This window comes from Dreissena polymorpha, chromosome 13, assembly GCF_020536995.1.
Source record: "Dreissena polymorpha isolate Duluth1 chromosome 13, UMN_Dpol_1.0, whole genome shotgun sequence".
In the NCBI taxonomy this organism is placed as follows: Eukaryota; Metazoa; Mollusca; class Bivalvia; order Myida; family Dreissenidae; genus Dreissena; species Dreissena polymorpha.
Window position 1 is genome coordinate 33849991 of NC_068367.1, and position 19685 is coordinate 33869675.

The following is a 19685-nucleotide window of genomic DNA, read 5'->3' on the forward strand; positions in this document are numbered from 1 at the left end:
GATTAAATACCTGTAGTCTTTCTTAAAGATCAAACGTATGAAACTGGTCCAGACAATTATGCGCTAAGAAATGGCCTTATACTATAATGATAAATGGCCAAATACTATAACAATAAATGGCCAAATACTATTCTGATAAATAGAAAATACTGTTATGATAAATGACCCAATACTATTACAGCCAAATACTGTTATGATAAATGGCCCAATACTAATAGGATAAATGGTCAAATAATATTATGATAAATGGCCAAATACTATTATGATAATCACTAAAGACTATTGTGATAATTGGTCAACTACTATTATGATCAATGGTCAAATACTATTATGATAAATGGCCAAATACTATCATGATCAATTGCCAAATACTATTCTGATCCATGACCAAATACTATTATGATAAATGGCCAAATACTATGATAAACGGCCATACACTATTACGAAACATGGCCGAATAGTATTATGATAAATGGCCAAATACTATTATGGTAAATGGCCAAATACTCTTATGATAAATGGCCAAATACTATAATGATCAATGGCCTAATACTATTATAATAAATGGCCGAATACTATTTTGATAAATGGTCAAATAATATAATCATCAACGACCAAATGTTATAATGATAAATGGACAAATACTGTTATGAAAAGTAGCTAAATACTATTAGGATAAATGACCAAATACTTTTATAATAAAAGGCCCAAAAATATTAAGATAAATGGCCTAATTTTTAGCGAGGCTGTTTTTGGAGAAAACCCAAGCTATTGTCATAGCCAGCTCGTCGTCCGTCGTAGGCGTCGTGCTAAAACCTTAACATTGGCCATAACTTTTTAAATATTGAAGATAGCATATTGATATTTGGCATGCATGTGTATCTCATGAAGCTGCACATTTTGAGTGGTAAAATTTCAAGGTGAACATCATCCTTCACGGTCTAGGGTGCAAAAAACAAAGTAAAGGGAAGTAATAAGCTTTAAATGGACATAGTTTTCTGACCTGCCCAGGTATATATTTTTGTTAAATAAATCAAAGCAGCGCAGTAGGTGGCATTCAGGTCGGGCTACCGTAACCTCGTGAAGAGGCCAGTAGGACCTGTAAATAAACTCTGAAACACACACAGGTGGCATTGAGTTTTTGACAAACACATTGTGGTAAAAGGTCAAGGTCATCCTTTACGGTCTACGGTAAAAGATACAGATTTAAGGGAAGTAATAAGCTTTAAAAAGGGAGAAAAGTATTTAATATTGAACATAGTCACTTTATATATTTGGCATGCATGTGCATCTCATGGAGCTGCACATTTTGAGTGGTAAATCTACAGTCACGGTAGTGGCTTTTAATTATTTGCTTCTAAAAATAGAGATTTGTTACAGACAATTATTTTCAAGGGAAGTAATTTATATAAATATAAATCTCATATTAAATATTTCCTTACCAAGAAGTTCTTTTCACAGTTACTGTACAGATTTATTATTTTGATTATTTATAACCCAAATGATTGAATTGTCAACGTTTTTTTAAATGATATAATTATAATTTCTTTGATGTTCATTACATACCTGTGGACTTATGTCCATAGATACATGATCAAATCTGGCTATGATCTCTTTTAAACCACAGGCCTTGGTTGTCAGTGATGTCTGACATGGTCATAATTGACTGTGAGACCCTCCCCACCCCACCCCACCCTCTCCCCACAGTTGGATTGGACAAAATTCAAGGGGAGTAATAACCTTTAAAGATAGATGATTTCTATATCTGCCAAATGATAAATAGAAATTTTATTTAAATGCTGCGCAGTAGGGGGGCGTGTGTTTCTGACAAACACATCTCTTGTTGGGTCACTAGGTCAAAGGTCAAGGTCACTGTTACCTCTAAAATAAAAATAATCTGACAAGCTTTCGCAGCCGAGTGTGGCACCCGTTATGTGGTGCTCTTGTTTACTATAATGATCAATCGCCAAAAACTATTAAATAAATTATCAAATACTATTATGACAAAAGGCCAAATAATATTGTGATAAATGGTCAAATACTATTATGATCAATGACCAAATGTTATAATGATAAATGGACAAATACTTTTATGATGAAATACTAAATACTATTATGATAAAAGGCCAAATACTTTTATGAAAAAAGACTAAATACTTTTAAGATAAATGGCCCAATACTATTTTGATAAATGGCCAAATACTATTATGATATTTTGCAAAATACTATAATGATAAATGACAAAATACTATTATGATAAATGGCAAAATACTATTATGATCAATGGCAAAAAACTTTAACATTAAATGGCCAAATTCTTTTATGATAAATGTATCAGTTATACCACACAAACAAAGTTTTGACTGGGAGTATATTGGACTTGTATGGGCGGCCAGTTGGTTTGTCATTCTTTTGGTGTGTTAGGCAAAAAATGTCTACAGTTATGGAGCAGTTTTTCTGTGTCTCTCAAGCTATTGAAATCACACTTGATTTATGTCACCATCCTGAAGTTTAAAGAGCAAGACACTTTTTTAATGTGCATTGATTCACACATGTGTTTGTAAAATATGTGCACTTGACACTAGCTGTTTGTATGGCAGAGGCATAATTTTTTATGTTTTTAGAGTAAAATACTTCAAAAGTCCTCTAGCGAGGAATTTAATCTTGACATTTAAATAGCCCTGAAGTGTTGATGTTCTAGACACTGTTATGCCCTGAGATCCACTTGTTTCATTAATTGTTAATTGCCATTCAATTAAGGCAGATGCATAACATTTTGTAAGTTTTAGGAGCAAACCACTTTAACATTTCTCAAGCGATTCTAGTGAAAATAGTAAATAAACCAACGTCACTAGGAAGTTACGATAGTATAAGAATTGTTCTTGAGCAGTGATCCGTTTATTTCTAAGTTATGTGCCTTTGAGGCTGCAATTCGCATGACAAAGTTGGGCATTGGTATTTTTAGTCACTATTTTTACAAACCTAATTTATATTAGTTTTTGTACAGGATTCAAGTTGACTTTGTGCTTGGTAATCACACTAAAACTCCAGCACTGTTCTTATTAAACTGCATTTTTCAATTAGCTTGTGAAATAGCTGCACAAAACAAACATATTAGTCATCGTGTTAGTTATCACAATTTTTAACTTAATTGTTTAATTTACACATGCCATTCACTATGTACTAAAATCGAGTTAATATTCAGCAGATGAAGCTTTTCTTTTCTGGTATTGCCCATTCAGTTAAAGTATATCGGCTGGCTTTTGAAAGTGTAATCTATACCTAATAGTCATTTATACACATTAAAGTGGTTTAGATTAATATAATTCTCACTTAATTAACCCTTAACAACTTCGATACGTATTTTGACGCATTTGCAGTCACTTAGAAACTTAAATTAAATTAAAGACCTTTCTTACTTGATTCAAGTTTTATTTTTAAAGGCTTCATTTCCAATCCTTAGATACTGATGGGCAGCAAACAGCATTAAACCTGAACAGACTGAGTGTTACTTGCAGGCTGTTCTGATTGAAAAAGCCATTTTCATTTTGTTTCTGATGGGGAAAGGGTTAAATAAGCTTCCATTTGCTGCATCAGATAAAACATAGAAGACAAATAAATGTGTTGGAAATGAGGATTAATGACAAGTTTTTATGTAATAAAAAAAACCCTCACAGAATTAAATTTACCACTCATTTTAAACAAATGTTATAAAAATATACTGATCATTTGATATAATAAAACAAATCACCAGCAAATCATTTTGTCTAAAATGTTTTATAAAATTACTATAAACATGTGCAAAATATATTTATGTGACAAATAATGCAATATAAAGCACTATAAAATAGCTAACATGTTTAATTATAAATTTATTTAATTAATTTAATTAATATTTATATTAATATTTTATATTATATATTATTATATATTATATATATTTTTAAATTAATTGATTTAAATAATATTTAATATTTAATTTATTATTATATTTAAGTCTTCGAATTAGCCTATAAGCCCGAAGCCCGAGTCGATTCTTGGGCCGGTCGGTCGATCCTAAATGCTAATAAAATAGCCCGATCGGTCGATTAAATATTTGAGCGTCATATCAATAACCTGATTTATACGCGTTTTTAAGAAGCACGTTTAAATTTGCTATTTAAATGCCTAAAATGACGTTTTAAAGCATGCGGCCGCCATTTTTCTAAACTGTCGTGTAAGCATCCGGGTATGTTGCTATTTAAAGTAATGATGCAATTGACGCCCAACCAAGATGAGGTTATTCAAACTGAACATGTGTAGATCACGTTCCGGGATGTTCGCGCATCGGGCACTTCGTAATGTTTTAAAATAATGACCAATCTAGAAGCGTATTTAATTTGAGAAGCGTTTTCCGAAAATGTATTTATAATTCATGAAAAATGGACAAGTAATTTTTTCAATAAAAATTAAAGAGTCTGTAAGGGATATTGTACGCATTGGGTTAAAACAAATTGATACTTATTACAGGTAGGTTTCCATGTGTTTTAATCAATTATTTTTGCGCATTAGAATAAGTTTTTTTAATGTATTATTAATAATTGTAGTACTTTCGTTTATTTTGTAATCTCGTTCTGCTACGTGACCTATTTTGCTACTTATAATCTGTTTACGAATATACAATACTTTTCACGGTTGACACATGCTTATCAAAACATCGGGAGTAAATTAAAGAAGCAGACATTGTCACTTGTAGATTGGGCAATTAACACACCCAGTGGCCTTTTGTTCTGAAGTCACATGCCGACAATTCAGAAATTCACCGGCGATTGTCCTAGTAATAATACGATAATAATCTGTTATTTTAATAGGCTGATGTATTTTTGAAGTTTTTCGGATATTTTTTAAACATGATAATAATTCGCTTTAAAATAAAACAAAACACCGGTCAAACTGATTAATGGAATCATTGAATGAGAACATGTGAAATAATAAAGTTACAATAAACAGCATAATTATCTGGTGCATTTTGTATAAAATGCATTTCAAAAGGAAACATTATACCCTTTATTACTGTAATCACATGCATCTGTTTTTACTAATGGAAGTAGATTTTCTGATTGTTAATAACTATTTTGGTGTTCCTGGCCAAAAAAGTCATAAAATTTAAATTGACCTCCTCGGGCTATTGAACATGTCTTCGGGCTATTCAAAATTCCATCGAATTAGCCCGAAGGGCTATTTGGCTAAAATATTTAGCGTGAATACTAATTAAAATTAAAGTATTATATCCAAAAACAGTATTATCACCAACTAAACCATTACATGAATATTAACAATCACATTCATAAACAAATGAATACGAAATATCTCGGATTTGTCAATAAAACAAAATACATTTAAAACATTTGATATGTTCAAATTCAAACTAACAGTAAAATGGATGGATAGAAAGAATGGAGAGACAGATTGCGAAGCTGATAAAATACGTAAAACCACCAGTGGCCATGTTACATATGTGAAGTACTGTACCTATGATTTGTAATATGAGTTAGATATTATATCAATCTTATGAGCATAAACATCTTTTAAAAAAATACTGATACAAAAAACAATTATAGTATAAAAATTGTCTATGCATGAACAAAAATTACTAACAAGCATGTAACAATTTACTTTTAATGTGGAAAAAAACATGTGAACTTAAATACCGATGCATTGTATTACAAGGACAAAATTAGACCTTTTATCAATCTAATTAGTATATACATCTTACATGTCATCTATAAATTAAACACTTATAGTATAAACATAGCCTCTTTGAGTAAAAGTATCAATTACCAAAAATTTCTAACCAGCATATAACAATTTGCCTTTTAAAGTGGAACAAGAGTGCCAAACTGTCACAAGATACGCCTGTTCCAAGGTTTTGGACACCATGCTCAATGCTTGAAATGCACTAAGTGACCTCGAGACCTAGTTATTGACCCGGCATGACCCATATTTGAACTTAACCTAGATATCATTTAGACGTAACATCTGACGAAATTCAGTGAAGATCAGATGAAAACTACTTCAATTATATATATATATAGAGAAGACACCATGCTTAATGCTTGAAATGCACTGAGTGACCTCATGACCTCGTTTTTGACCCTGCATGACCCATATTTGAAACTGACCTACATATCATCCAGACACAACTTCTGACCAAATTAGGTGAAGATCAGATGAAAACTACTTCAATTAGAGAGCGGACACCATTCTTAACGCTTTAAGTGCACTAAGTGACATCGTGACCTAGTTTTTGACCCGGCATGACCCATATTTGAACTTGACCTACATATCATCTAGACACAACTTCTGACCAAGTTTGGTGAAGATCGGGTGAAAACTACTTCAATAAGAGAGCGGACACCATGCTTAATCCTTGAAATGCACTAAGTGACCCAGTGACCTAGTATTTGACCCAGCATGACCCATATTCGAACTTGACCTAGATATTGTCTAGACACAACTTCTGACCAAGTTTGGTGAAGATCGGATGAAACTATTTGAATAAGAGAGCGGACACTGCTGTGGACGCCGCCCGCCCGCCAAGGGTGAAACTATAATACGTCGGGTTTTTAAAAACGGGCGTATAAAAAACAACTATTTTAAGTACTGATGGATTGTATTACATAAATAAAAAATAAGACATTATATAAATCTTATGAGTATATATATCTATAAAAGAAATGCTAGTGAAGAAAAACAATAATAGTCAATCATGCTTAACAAGGCTATTGTCAAGCAATATGGTCCCCTACCGGCTCCACCATTGTCAGAAATTCCACCATTTTCAGAATTTTTTTGTTTTTGTTTTTTTGGGTTGCCATAGCAACCACAATTTTTGACGTAGGAACAAAATGAAATGACGTGCATAATGTCCATATTGCCATCTATCCATGTTGCAAGTTTCATGAAAAAATATTAAGAACTTATAAAGTTATCGCAGGATCCAGAAAACCACCATTTTCAGCAGTATATCTAGTCTATTTGTTGCCATAGTTACCAGAATTTTTGACGTAAGAACAAAATGAAATGACGTGCATAATTTCCATATTGCCTTCTATCCATGTTTCAAGTTTCATGAAAAAATATTAAGAACTTAGTTATCGCAGGATCCAGAAATGTGTGACAGACAGACTCACAGACAGACAGATACACAGAGCGTGAAACCGGTAGGGGAAAATAAAAATAGCCTTTTTGAATAAAAGTAGCAATAAACAAACTATAATCACAGGTATATCACAATTTGCTTTGAATGTGGAAAATACATGATAAAAATAAAAAATATTATCTCATATAACAGATAGGATCACGCGAGTACCAGTACATGCACATATGTCAGTGTCTTGCAATTTGTGTCCAGGATACATAATTACATTCATCATTTTGTATATAACAATATGCACATTACATCCATTAGCACATGAATAGACAATTTGTTATATATTATTATTTATATTTAGCAAGAAATAAAAAATTAACAATCATATCACAGAGCAGACATCTTTTAACTCGACAAATTACAAATATCTTTCCAAAATGGCACAATCTTGTACAATTGTGCAACATCATAATCACATAGCAGATATAACATTCAATATTACACCTCAGAGATATTGGTCCTTCTATATCTATATGACCGGTTTCAGTCTGTAAAATGCGATAGAGAAACCTAAGAGTATATGGACCGGTCAATATTTTTTGTATATGGACAGTTCGGGGCTACACACCACTAAATTTGCACTGTTTTACTGTAAAATGACGTCATTTTTTAACGAAATGACGTCATTATTCCTTCGAAATTCTTCAGTTTATCTCTTTTAAACTATAAACAATCGCACAACACTGTACAATAGTAAAGGGGAAACTCTTCGGTGTAATATAAGAAATAGTAAACTCCACTTTGGTCCCAATGGCATTATAGTGACCAGCAAGGCAGCCACAAACTCTATATCGACCTCAGCCTACGGCTTCGGTCCATATACAGTTTGTGGCTGCCTGGCTGGTCACTATTATGCCATAGGGACCTCAGTGAGATTTACTATTTCTTAAATAATAAATTCCAAATACTAGTATTTCACTTGGGTGAATTATAAAACAATAAATATTTTTTATGCAAGACAAACTAGCATTTGGAGTCGAATAAACTAACATAAATCTCTTTTAATTAATCTATGAAGTAACATATGTTGACTATAAAACACAACTGACAATTTCTTATCTCAAAATCTAACTTCATGACCATTTAATCTATCCATTTTTACATGGAATGATTTGTGTAAACTAGACAATCCATAAATGTTGGCTGTTACCAAAGACAGAACATATACTACAAATTTACATAACACATAACCAGAGCTCCAGATAATTTTTTCAGCCGAGGGGTATTTCACTTATGAATTTTTTAATTGATGAGTAAAAATCAAACTCCGATAACTTTAAGGAGTATTTATGTTCAAAGGACCTGAATTAATAATAAATTGTACATGTAGTGTTAACTTGCTATTACAAGCAGTTTTGTACACAATAATGCAATAACTTTTGTTTTATTTAATATACTGTCAATAATAGGGCGTACCATTTTTTCTGGTGTTACTAATGACGATTTCGACTTAATAGAGATCGACCATTTATAACTGGCTCGCCATTAATTTTTGTTTTATTTACATGACAATAAAACACAAACACATGCAGACGCTGCTGAACATGTCACAAAAAGAAAAGCGCTTTCGGGACAGGGACTGCCGGTCAGGGCGGCACAGATCGTGACGGTCATATGAAAAACAAGCAAGCAGCAAGTTTTCGCATTACATAATGATTCTAGTGGATTCATTGATTGCAAACCGGATTTTAATATATCTAACAGTTTAAACATGTGCTTAGTCACGTTATCTGAATGGTAAGCGGGTGGTATCCGTAAAATGTGTTTATTATATATGTGTATTTCGGCTGCCATTTAAATAGTTCTGGATACCATAACTTTAAATGTCGCTTGTTATGATTTTTGATTGGCGCGACTTTATAGTTATGGACCAACCCCATTAGGAAAGTCAACCAGAAATTCCCGAAAAGTTGACAGTTAAAAAAGACCGGTCCAAAAAAGCTTTTATATGCAGTTATTGGCCCAAATCAACCACTTGATCGGAAAGATTACCATTTTTCACATTTAACTGATATATTCTTTCACAAAATACTATCTTAAACATTTACAATTTATCTATTCTGCTCTTACATATCGAGCGATGTGACAGACTTTCTTGAAATGCAAATCTCCCGAGATCTCACGCTCATATGACGTTATTTCTATTTTTAGGTACACACCATGTGCTCAAGTGTTTTCAAATTCAGAATGACATTTCCCGGTATTTTAGATTATTCTTGCTTGTTTACAAATCGTAGTGTTAATACAAACACAAAGTAAATATTATTTAAAACTACCTGATTCACACTGAAATCCGTCTTATAATCCACCAAACGTAAGTTGTTAATCACAAAAAATAGATTTCAGAAAACGAAAGTAATGTTTACAATTTCAGCAAAAAATGTCAAGGTCGATCCGAAAGTACCCAAATGAAAACTCGTCACGTGACAAAGCGACAATGGCGTCAAAATTGTGAATTTCAGACTGATGAGAGTTATTTTCATCTATTGTAAGATGCATTTGAAATATTTGAACCTTAAAATATTCCCAGATGCAGTAATTTATATTCATTCACTAATATATGTAGAAATGTATCCAAGAAAATGAGCTTTCTTTGATTTATAGCGTGACATAAATATGTTACGACTCTGGTTGACTTTCGATACGGGGTTCGCTTCAGCGTACAGGTCTGTCAATACTATATAAACTGTACGCTGAAGTTTCTTTAGCTACCATTTAAACAGTGCTTGAAGGAAAAAGGTTTTTCCATAGTGCCACATAAGAGATGAACTGATAGCAAAACTTATATGCTTGAAGTTGGGCGATTCGGTTTTTTTTTCGAATGTGATGTCAAATGTTTTCACCATAAGCGTATATCGATTCTCAATAATGCAGCGGAGAGTCCGTTGTGCCAACATCAGCCTTTATCGTGGGCCAAAATGAAATGATACCGTTCTGACTGAGGAGTAAATTAGGTCGGGAACCACATTCTGTACATAGACATTCTATACATAGATGGTGACGTCACTACGTTATTGTCACCTCTATACTTAGACGCATCACGCACCTCCATTTGGAGGCATTTATGACTACGACACAAAGAAGTCCGCGGATGAATGAAGAATTTGCTTTATAAGTAAACATTCATGTTATGATTTAAAAGTTAAGTATTAGTTTGTTCAGTCTTACGGTCTTATGTTAGTTTCAATTATAATTTTCGTTAGTTTTCAACAATTTCGCTCTTTATTCATATTTTTTTTAAACAGAACTTTCACTTTCGGTTGTATAACAACATGTAACCTTTATTGACGAAAGTTTGCAAGTTTTCAAAACCGCTTAAAAAGTTTCAGAAGGTGTGTCTGATGCATGTTTTGAATAGACACAATGTCATAGCTATATTGCCGACTAGTATGGGAACAATTTGATAGTTCAAGTGGCTCCATTTGCATTGCAAGAGAAGTTCAAATTGACTTGTTCCGTTTGTTAAATTTTGACACCCTTATTATATATTTTTTTATAAGTGCCTGATAGATTTCTTTCTTTAAATAATTGAAATTATTGAAAAATTTAGTAAAAGCACAGCATTGATGTTCTATGATGGTCATTTTTAGTGGAATAGTATGTTACAATAAAACAATTATAACTATTGTATTAATGAATTTAGATTAGGTGTCATTTTTAAATGGGGTAGTAATTCATTATATGAGATTAGCACATTATATAGTTGAAAAATAAATAACACTTTAATGACTTACCATAGTGAAATAAAGTAGCATAGAATATGTTGCAGGTCATAAAATGTAAAACTGAAGTTCAAACTCAGAAGAAGCTTTACAAATATTTTACACTGACAACACTGTTGATTTTCCAAAAAAAATCCTACCTATCTTCCTGCCCTAGTTTTTTGGGGAAAATTTAAATATTATTAATATCATTGAGTTAAATTATTAAAATATCAATATGTTTTTATTACATTAGCTAATTATAGTATTATATTATTAATAATGAAATACTTTGCACGGAAAGTCCAATTCTGTTTTAATTAGTCTTAATTAGCTACTAGTAAAATTGAAAATATCAGTGACATCCAATAATTGGATTATATGCGTGTGAATGCATATGTTTTTTTGACAGTTACATAGTACCCTATTTAATTGTATAACAAAAAATAACTATAGTTCCACAACCCAGCCCAAGTTTACACAAACTGAATTAATTCATCAATTGATCCTATTTAATTATATTAAAAACAACATGTGTAAGATTTTGAGAATATCCCATGTATTCCTCTAGTATTCCTTTAGTACACCCAAGGTTGGCACCAATCGACCACCCCCGGTTTTAACCGGCGGTTTTTACCGGTTAAAACCGCCCCGGTCAATACTCCCAAATTTGTCATTACTGGTCAATTGAACTTTACCCCCAATTTTGATTAATATTCCATGCTTAATTAACAATATTGATAATATAAATAAAACAGACATGTTGCCAATAATGTCTTAAGCTATTAATACCTACTATTTTATACCTGTTCATAAAATAAGTCAAAGTTGGTCAACTGGATTTTTCTGGTTGATTGATTTTTTTTCAATTCTAATGAATCATGAATGCTCAGAAAATTCTGTGCTTGATTCAACACAAACCTGTCAATTACTGTGTATTAGTTGTTCCTCATGCCCCACTGTCCCCAGTCTTCTCACCTATACAGGTTAGGGCATCCAAAACTGATAATAGGGCCTTAAATGGCACCTTCTTGACACAACCCTTACTAGTCATATATTCTTGCCTGGATTTCTTTAAGTACTTTTTAAACAAAATAGTGAAAAAATATTTTATTTTCCATTTATATACATATTGAAAAAAAACATAATTAGAAATAATTATTAAAAGAAAGTAGAGTAGACCCACAATTGGTAAACATTATTTGTTGGCAAAATCAAGAACTTTGATTGCTTATTCATTTGAAGACCAATTGAACTTTAAAATATGAAAACCTTCTTAATACAGAAAGGAGACAAGTTAGAAGTAACTATTAAATTAATAGCAAGTTATCTCCTTTTGTGTGAGTGAAATGAAATAGCCTAAGGGAAGATTTGCTTCATTGTCACTTTCAGAGACATAACACTGCATGCATTTTATTACCAATTAAGGCTTAGGGGCCAGATTTATGACCCTAGAAACCACACTAGTTCTGTTTGTCTTTCTGCCTATCAAATAGATATATCAATAGATCAGTGAAATGATGTATTATGGTTGTTTTTAGGGAAGCCTCAAACAAATTTTACCAATTAAATAGATCTAATTAGAATTGTTTTTATAAGTACCTGAATTTTTTCTTTCATTTATTGAGATCCTTGAAAAATTGAGTAAAACACAGCTTTGATGTTCTTTGATGGTCATTTAAAGTGGAATAGTTGTGATTTTTAATGAAGAATAATAACTTTATCCAAGTTTTAACAGAAACACAAATTATTTTGACTAAATAAATATCATATTGGGATATTTATTTTGAGACAAGTAAATAAAATTGTTATGTAACATTTAAATTATAATGTCCCAATACAGCTAGTATGAACATTTTACATTGATTTGTAGTACTCAGGTGTTACCTCTCAAAAATATTCTTTAAAAATTAAAGGAAACTCAACGATGAAAATATTCTCAAAACCAGGCAAATAATAGGAAAGTTATGTTTTCACTAATATTAAGTAACAACACACACCTACCAATGAACAATATATCAGGCACTTATGGTGCAATATACAAGCGTTAATTGGATTAGCAAGTGTATATAACAAGATAACAGCTATTGTATAAAGGGGTACTTATGGTGCAATATACAGGCCCATTAATCAGCATTGATGAGATTAGGTGACATCTTTAAAGGGGGATAGTCATTCATAAGATGAGATTAGCACATTATCATACAAAAACATTTTTATATAGTAATAGTTTATCACCGTTTTAATTATTATTAATAAATTGCTTTGAATTTACCTTTTTTTAATTCATAAAGTTATTAATTTTTCCTTAAATTCCACAAATTCATTTAATAAAAACGGATAATTGTGTTTTGTGTTTCTTATATCAATAAGTTTTTATTACATTTGCTAATAAATTATATTATTAATAATGAAATAATGTGCAAGGAAAGTTCAATTCTGTTTTAATTAGTCTAAATGAGTTATTAGTAAAAAAATAAAATATCAGTGACGTCCAATAATTTGATAATAAACATATGAATGCATGAAAAAAAATGTTGACAGTTACAAAGTAAATATTTATTTATCATATTTAACTGTTACAAGAAAAACAGATTCGAAATTAATTTAAATTTGATTTTACCATTTTTCAATTCACCAATTGACCATATTTAATTGGATAAAAAACAACAAACACTACATTTGCACAACCCTGCCCAGGTTCACTCAAACTGAAATAAGGTGTTAATTGTGTATTCAAAACGGGTCTTGATTACACATTATTCTTGGTTGCATTTGTGTTGAGCAACATGTATAAGATACTCAGTAAGATTTTGAGGATATTCCATCTATTCCACTAGTACACCAACATGCACTTACTAATGATTTACATGCAATCATTACACAGTTAAACCCTCCAAAAAACAATTCTAAAACCAAAAAACCATACAAGCTGCTTCATAGATATTAAAAGTTAATTAAAGACTTCATAAACAAAATAATAATTTTGATAATAAACAAAGATTATACTTCAACCGAACAATTATAAATTTATTGGGGGTGGGGGGGGGGGTGGGAAACATCTGCACTAAAACTAAAATGGGGGGGAAACGTCTGGGGAGGAAACGTCTTTGAGGGGAAACGTCTTGGGGAGGAAACGTCTTGGGGGGGGGAAATGACCGGAAACCATTCCCAAAATGGTGAAAAAAACACTGGCATATAAATTAAATGGAAAACATACAATATTATGTCAAGAATAATAAAGCTGTAAAAATCTCACCTGCTTGTCTTTGATGTTGCAATTAGCACATTCAGCATTTTCAGTATCTACTAAATAAATATATGAAAGTGCCAAATGTCCAAGATACCATGACGTCTTCCTCAAAATGTTAGATCCTTCGAACTCCTTTTTATTTTATCCCTGACTAATCCTCTCACACATTAGGCCTACATGTAAGATTCCTTTTAATGTTCAAAGCGTTTATTTTAATTCGTTTACGTTCTCAAATTTCAGCAGGTATTTAATTATAAATATTGATTTATGATTTTGATTTATTAACTATTTCGAAGATACAGTCTTGCAACATGTTTAGTTAGTCTAAGTTACGTGTTTAGTGATTCTTACAAACAATAGACTGACATGAAAAGTGGCTCCTTTTGAAGCACAAACTGCATCCAACTATATATTACAGCTGGCCCGGTTTGATGGGGCCTGTTTTTGATAATAATTAATTACCATTTTTCACTTCCGTGTTTATTATGTTTACCAACGCCATGATGGAAAAAAGTCCGTTTCCCACAATGCTTAGCGCGCATTCACACAGGTCAGTAAAGACCGGTGTGACACAATGGTACATAGATGGTGATGTAACTACGTTTTAACACTCTGGATCAGCAGACGATTTATTTCATAAATCAATCTCTGGGTTAATGGTCGCCATCTTTCGAACTACTTTCAAAAGTACAACAACAACAATAACAGTAGAAGACAATTTTAATTGCGAAAAGTTGAAAAATTTAGTACATGTGTCACGGTTGTTGAGTGAAATAGTGTTATTTTCAACTGTGTATGAAGCATGTGAACTGGTAGTGGAATAACCGAATTGTTGGTGGAAATGGAATTTAGAAATATATCTAATAATTGAATTCATCATCGTGACTTCGTGTAGAATAATCATCAGCATCATTTCTGTGGAACATTGCACAAATTAAACATTTAGTTTTGATGTAAAAAAACAAGTGTTTCATAGCTATGGTGCTTTTGACATAGTTCACTAACCATCAAGACTGAAATGATTCATGCACACAGGTAAAGTAAATAATTGAATTTGTGCAGAATGTTTATTTTTTACAAATTATTATTTAATTTGACCAATTTATTTTAGATTGATTGCACTGAAACTCAAAGTCTAAAGCTTAGTAAGACAATTAAGCCAGTTTTCTGAGAAGAAAAAATACTTGTTCAGAGTATAGCAGGCTCATGCGGCGTCTGGTTTATTTATTTGGCCTCGGCCTTTAACCTGGGTCGCTTTGATTTCAGGTGTTTAGCCCCCATATCAACAAGGCTTTCTCGACCCTATATGTACTTATTAATATTGTTTAAAGATTTTGAGAACCCTCGCTCAGTGCCAGTGGGGATAAAACAGGGACCTTCTTATAGCTAGATGAATGCATCAAATATGCCAGCAACACTTTATAATCAATAACTTTATAATTGATGATTCTGTTCTTTTAACTACATTACTAATTTACCAAAACAATGTGAAACACATTTTTATGCTCCCAAAGGAGGGCATATAGTGATCACACTGTCCGTCTGTCTATCCGTCACACTTTGCATTTAGGTTTCGAAAAAAATGCTCATAACTTCTATGTCGCTTCAGATGTAACATTCATATTTGGTATGCATGTGTATATGGACAAGGCCTTCCCATACACACACAAATTTTGACCCCTTTGACCTTGAACTTAGGGTCAGCGTTTAGGTTTTGAAAAATGCTCATAACTTCTATCAAAGCGTTTATCAGGGGCGTATGTCATCCTACGGAGACAGCTCTTGTTTTTTTGCTACTGTCCTCTGCACAAACCATGATATATCTGCATATATGCATCCAACCAAATCAGTAAAACTATTTGTCACTTAATTACAGTAAACTTATTGCATGTTAACTTTTCAACAATATATATATATATATAACAGATCTTGAAAAAAACACACATCAAACTTCAAATTGTTTTAGTAAATTATAGATTTTAATTGGTATTGTGACATTTACAACACTCATGCATGCGACTATACAATTATACAACTATGGAACACATTATTTATGAGAAATTCCAATACATTAACATAACGTCTCAGATTTAAGGCAGATAATCTAGTGCTTTTTTGCTGCCATTTTTACTATTACACATTTTTTCATTTTATGTTATGATGCATTGATCTTGTTTCTAAATTAACCAAGCAATCGTGTTAAACTTTTGAAGAAAGATGTTGTCTGATAAATATTGAAAATATAATCACTACAACGTGAACAAAATTCAGTTTAATACTGTGACCAACGAAGATTTGCCAAAGAGCAATTCAGATCATGATTTAAATTAAATACAAGTAATATGAAAGTCTCCCTATTGGATCCCAGTTATGACTTATTTGTCAAATCTGCACATTAATTTGCCCTTGGCCATGTAGAATTGGGGACTAAATACCATCAAGTCATGTAAAAAGGAGCAGGGTATAGCACGCTGCTATTGATCTCTTGAGCTTTCACATGAATTTTACGGGTAATTTTCATACAACAAATGATATTATATAGTGTAATGATAAAGCATTATGAGCACAAATTATATCTCTTACTAGTTAAGAAAATTTATATAAAAAGGTATTATTAATTGTTAAAACGTTATAAAAGGTTATTTCAAATCCCTTAAGCATTTAATTACAAGAACAAATGGATTTTATGTCCATAACAATACATGTTACAGTATTGGCATTGTATTTATCTGCATTTGATGTGCATTTAATACACTTAAAAATGCAGACCAGACACACTTCTAACAGAAACAAATGTATTTTTTCTGCATTTTTCCAGCATTAATACTCTTCAAGTGTATCTTTTATCATCCCAAATACACTTTACCAGGAAAAAGGTATGTTAAAATGCATTTTTAGTTTGTTTTAAGTATATTTTCAAATGCATTAAGACACTCTTTTGCAAAAAATGTTGAACAAAAACTTGAAAATATTTAATATACTAAAGTGAAGTAATAATTTAAGTTTTGTATGAGCATCAAAAACAGTGTCAAATTCATACCAGTGCCTATTTAGTAGCAGTAGGCCTTATATGGTCTACTTGTGGTAGAAATAATGCATTTTGTATAATACAACATACATAAATTAAAAAATATAGCTGCCCATACAATGTTCAATTAACTACACTATGCAAAGTTGAAAGATGACATCAAGCTTGGAATAATCTTTTCAATAATGTATAATATGATGTTTTAATTTATAAGTGAAATAGACACTTGCATATAAAAACTGATTTTACATCAAAACTAAATGTTTAATTTGATTTTTAGCTCCACTGGCCAAAGGTCCTGTGTCCATCATGCTTCCGTGCATTAACTTTTCCTTTAAACATCTTCTCCTAAACTACTGGTCCAATTCTGATGAAATTTCTTAGGAATGTTCCTGAGGTGAACCTCTTTCAAATTTGTTCAAATTATGCCCCTGGGGTCAAATTTGACTCTGCCCCGGGGGTCACAAAATTGAAAATTTGCTTATATAATGCCTATTTTGTGAAAACTTTCAAAATCTCCAGTCCATAACCATTGGGCCTAGGGCTATCAAATTTGGTATGTAGAGACATCTAATAGTCCTCTACCAAATTTGTTCAAATTATACCCCTGGGGTCAAATTTGACCCTGCCCCGGGGGTCACAAAATTGAACATATGCTAATATAGGGTATATTTTGTGAAAACTTTACAAATCTTCTCGTCCATAACAATTGGGCCTAGGGCTACCAAATTTGGTATGTAGTGGCATCTTATAGTCCTCTACCAAGTTTTTTCAAATTATGCCCCTGGGATCAAGTTTGACCCTGCCCCGAGGGTCACAAAATTGAACATATGCTTATATAAGGCCTATTTTGTGAAAACTTCAAAAATATTCTTGTCCATAACCATGCGGCCTAGGACTATCAAATTTGGTATATAGTGACATCTAATAGTCCTCTACCAAATTTGTTCAAATTTAATCCCCAGGGGTCAAATTTGACCCTGCCCCGGGGGCAACAAAATCAATTATATGCTTATATAGTGCCTATTTTGTGAAAATTTTAAAACTCTTCTTGTCCTTAACCATAAGGCATAGGGCTACACAATTTGGTATGTAGTGACATGTAATAGTTCTCTACCAAGTTTGTTCAAATTATTCCCCTTGGGTCAAATTTGACCCTGCCCGGGGTCACAAAACTGAACATACACTTATATGGGGCCTATTTTGTGAAAACTTTAAAAATCTTGTTGTCCATAACCATTGGGCCTAGGGCTACCAAATTTGGTATGTAGTGACATCTTATAAACCTCTACCAAATTTGTTCAAATAATGCCTCTTGGGTCAACTTTGACCCTGCCCCAGGAGGTCACAAAACTGAATAAACGCTTATAAAGCGCCTATTTTGTGAAATCTTAAAAATATTCTTGTCCTTAACTCTAGGAACTAGGGCTACCACATTTTGTATGAAGTGAGATATAGTAGTCCTCTACAAAGATTGCTCAAATTATGCCCCTGGGGTTAAATTTGACCCAGCCCAGAAGGTCACAAAAGTGTACATGTGCTTAAATAGGGCCTATATTTAAGTATTTGCACATGCAGAGAAATTTGTTTCAGCCTTTTTTTTCAGCAGTGGAGCGATACAGGGCCATCATGGCCCTCTTGTTTAAATACTCAAAAAAATGAAACCGTGTTCATGCTTGCATGAACACAGTTTGTAAATGCTGTCAGAATAATAAAATATGCAATTACTATAAATACAAATGCCAGGGAAAAGTGCTTTTTGTACTAAAAAATTCGAATGAATATTACAATAATACATTCTGAATACTTTGGTATGTAATTAACAGTTTTGTCTGAGAAAATCACTAAATTTTATATATTTATTCACATTCACATAAATCATATTTCAAAAACACATAATTACTTCAAATCCTTTCACACAATACTGAAAAAAATGCACAGTTTCTGATTGTTATTGATTCTTTATTAATTTATACATGTACCATTTTTTAATCTTGATGCATCGTCAATTGTATTATGCACATCTTAATCTGTTTTAACAATTATAATATAAAGATTAAGGCTGACTCAGTAAAATAATAATCCATGATTTCTGCAGTACTTGCAGACAAACTAGGAATACTGCTCTGATATTATCTATCTATCTAATGGGATATTAATTTGGCTTCAATAGAAAAAAATCAAAGCATACACATGTATATAATGTGTATATATATATATTAGTTATATTAGCTAAACTTAAATTGATTGACCATCGATAAAAAGATATAATAATATATGTATATATATATATATACTTGTAAAACTAAATATTAAATATGTATGTTTCTATTACATCATTTAGGACTTTTATTTTCAGACAAAGTAGAGTGAAGCTTAAAACAGTATCCAATTGTAACAGTCAATTTTGGGAAAATCAACCTTATAATTATTTTCTGTGTTGGTCAATGTCATAATTGGTATAAAATGTATATTGAACTGGAAGTTTTCTTTATTTTAAATGATAACATT

General features: G+C 31.9%; 2 protein-coding genes across 4 annotated transcripts in view; one reads left to right on the forward strand and one right to left on the reverse strand.

The window, feature by feature from the left end:
* The window catches only part of LOC127855901 (bromodomain adjacent to zinc finger domain protein 2B-like), a 364850-nt gene that overhangs the window by 59488 nt on the left and 285677 nt on the right, over positions 1-19685 (reverse strand). The gene's annotated exons all lie outside the window — the stretch shown is intronic.
* Positions 1-19685, forward strand: part of LOC127855902 (uncharacterized) — a 328965-nt gene that overhangs the window by 43569 nt on the left and 265711 nt on the right. The window lies entirely within an intron of this gene.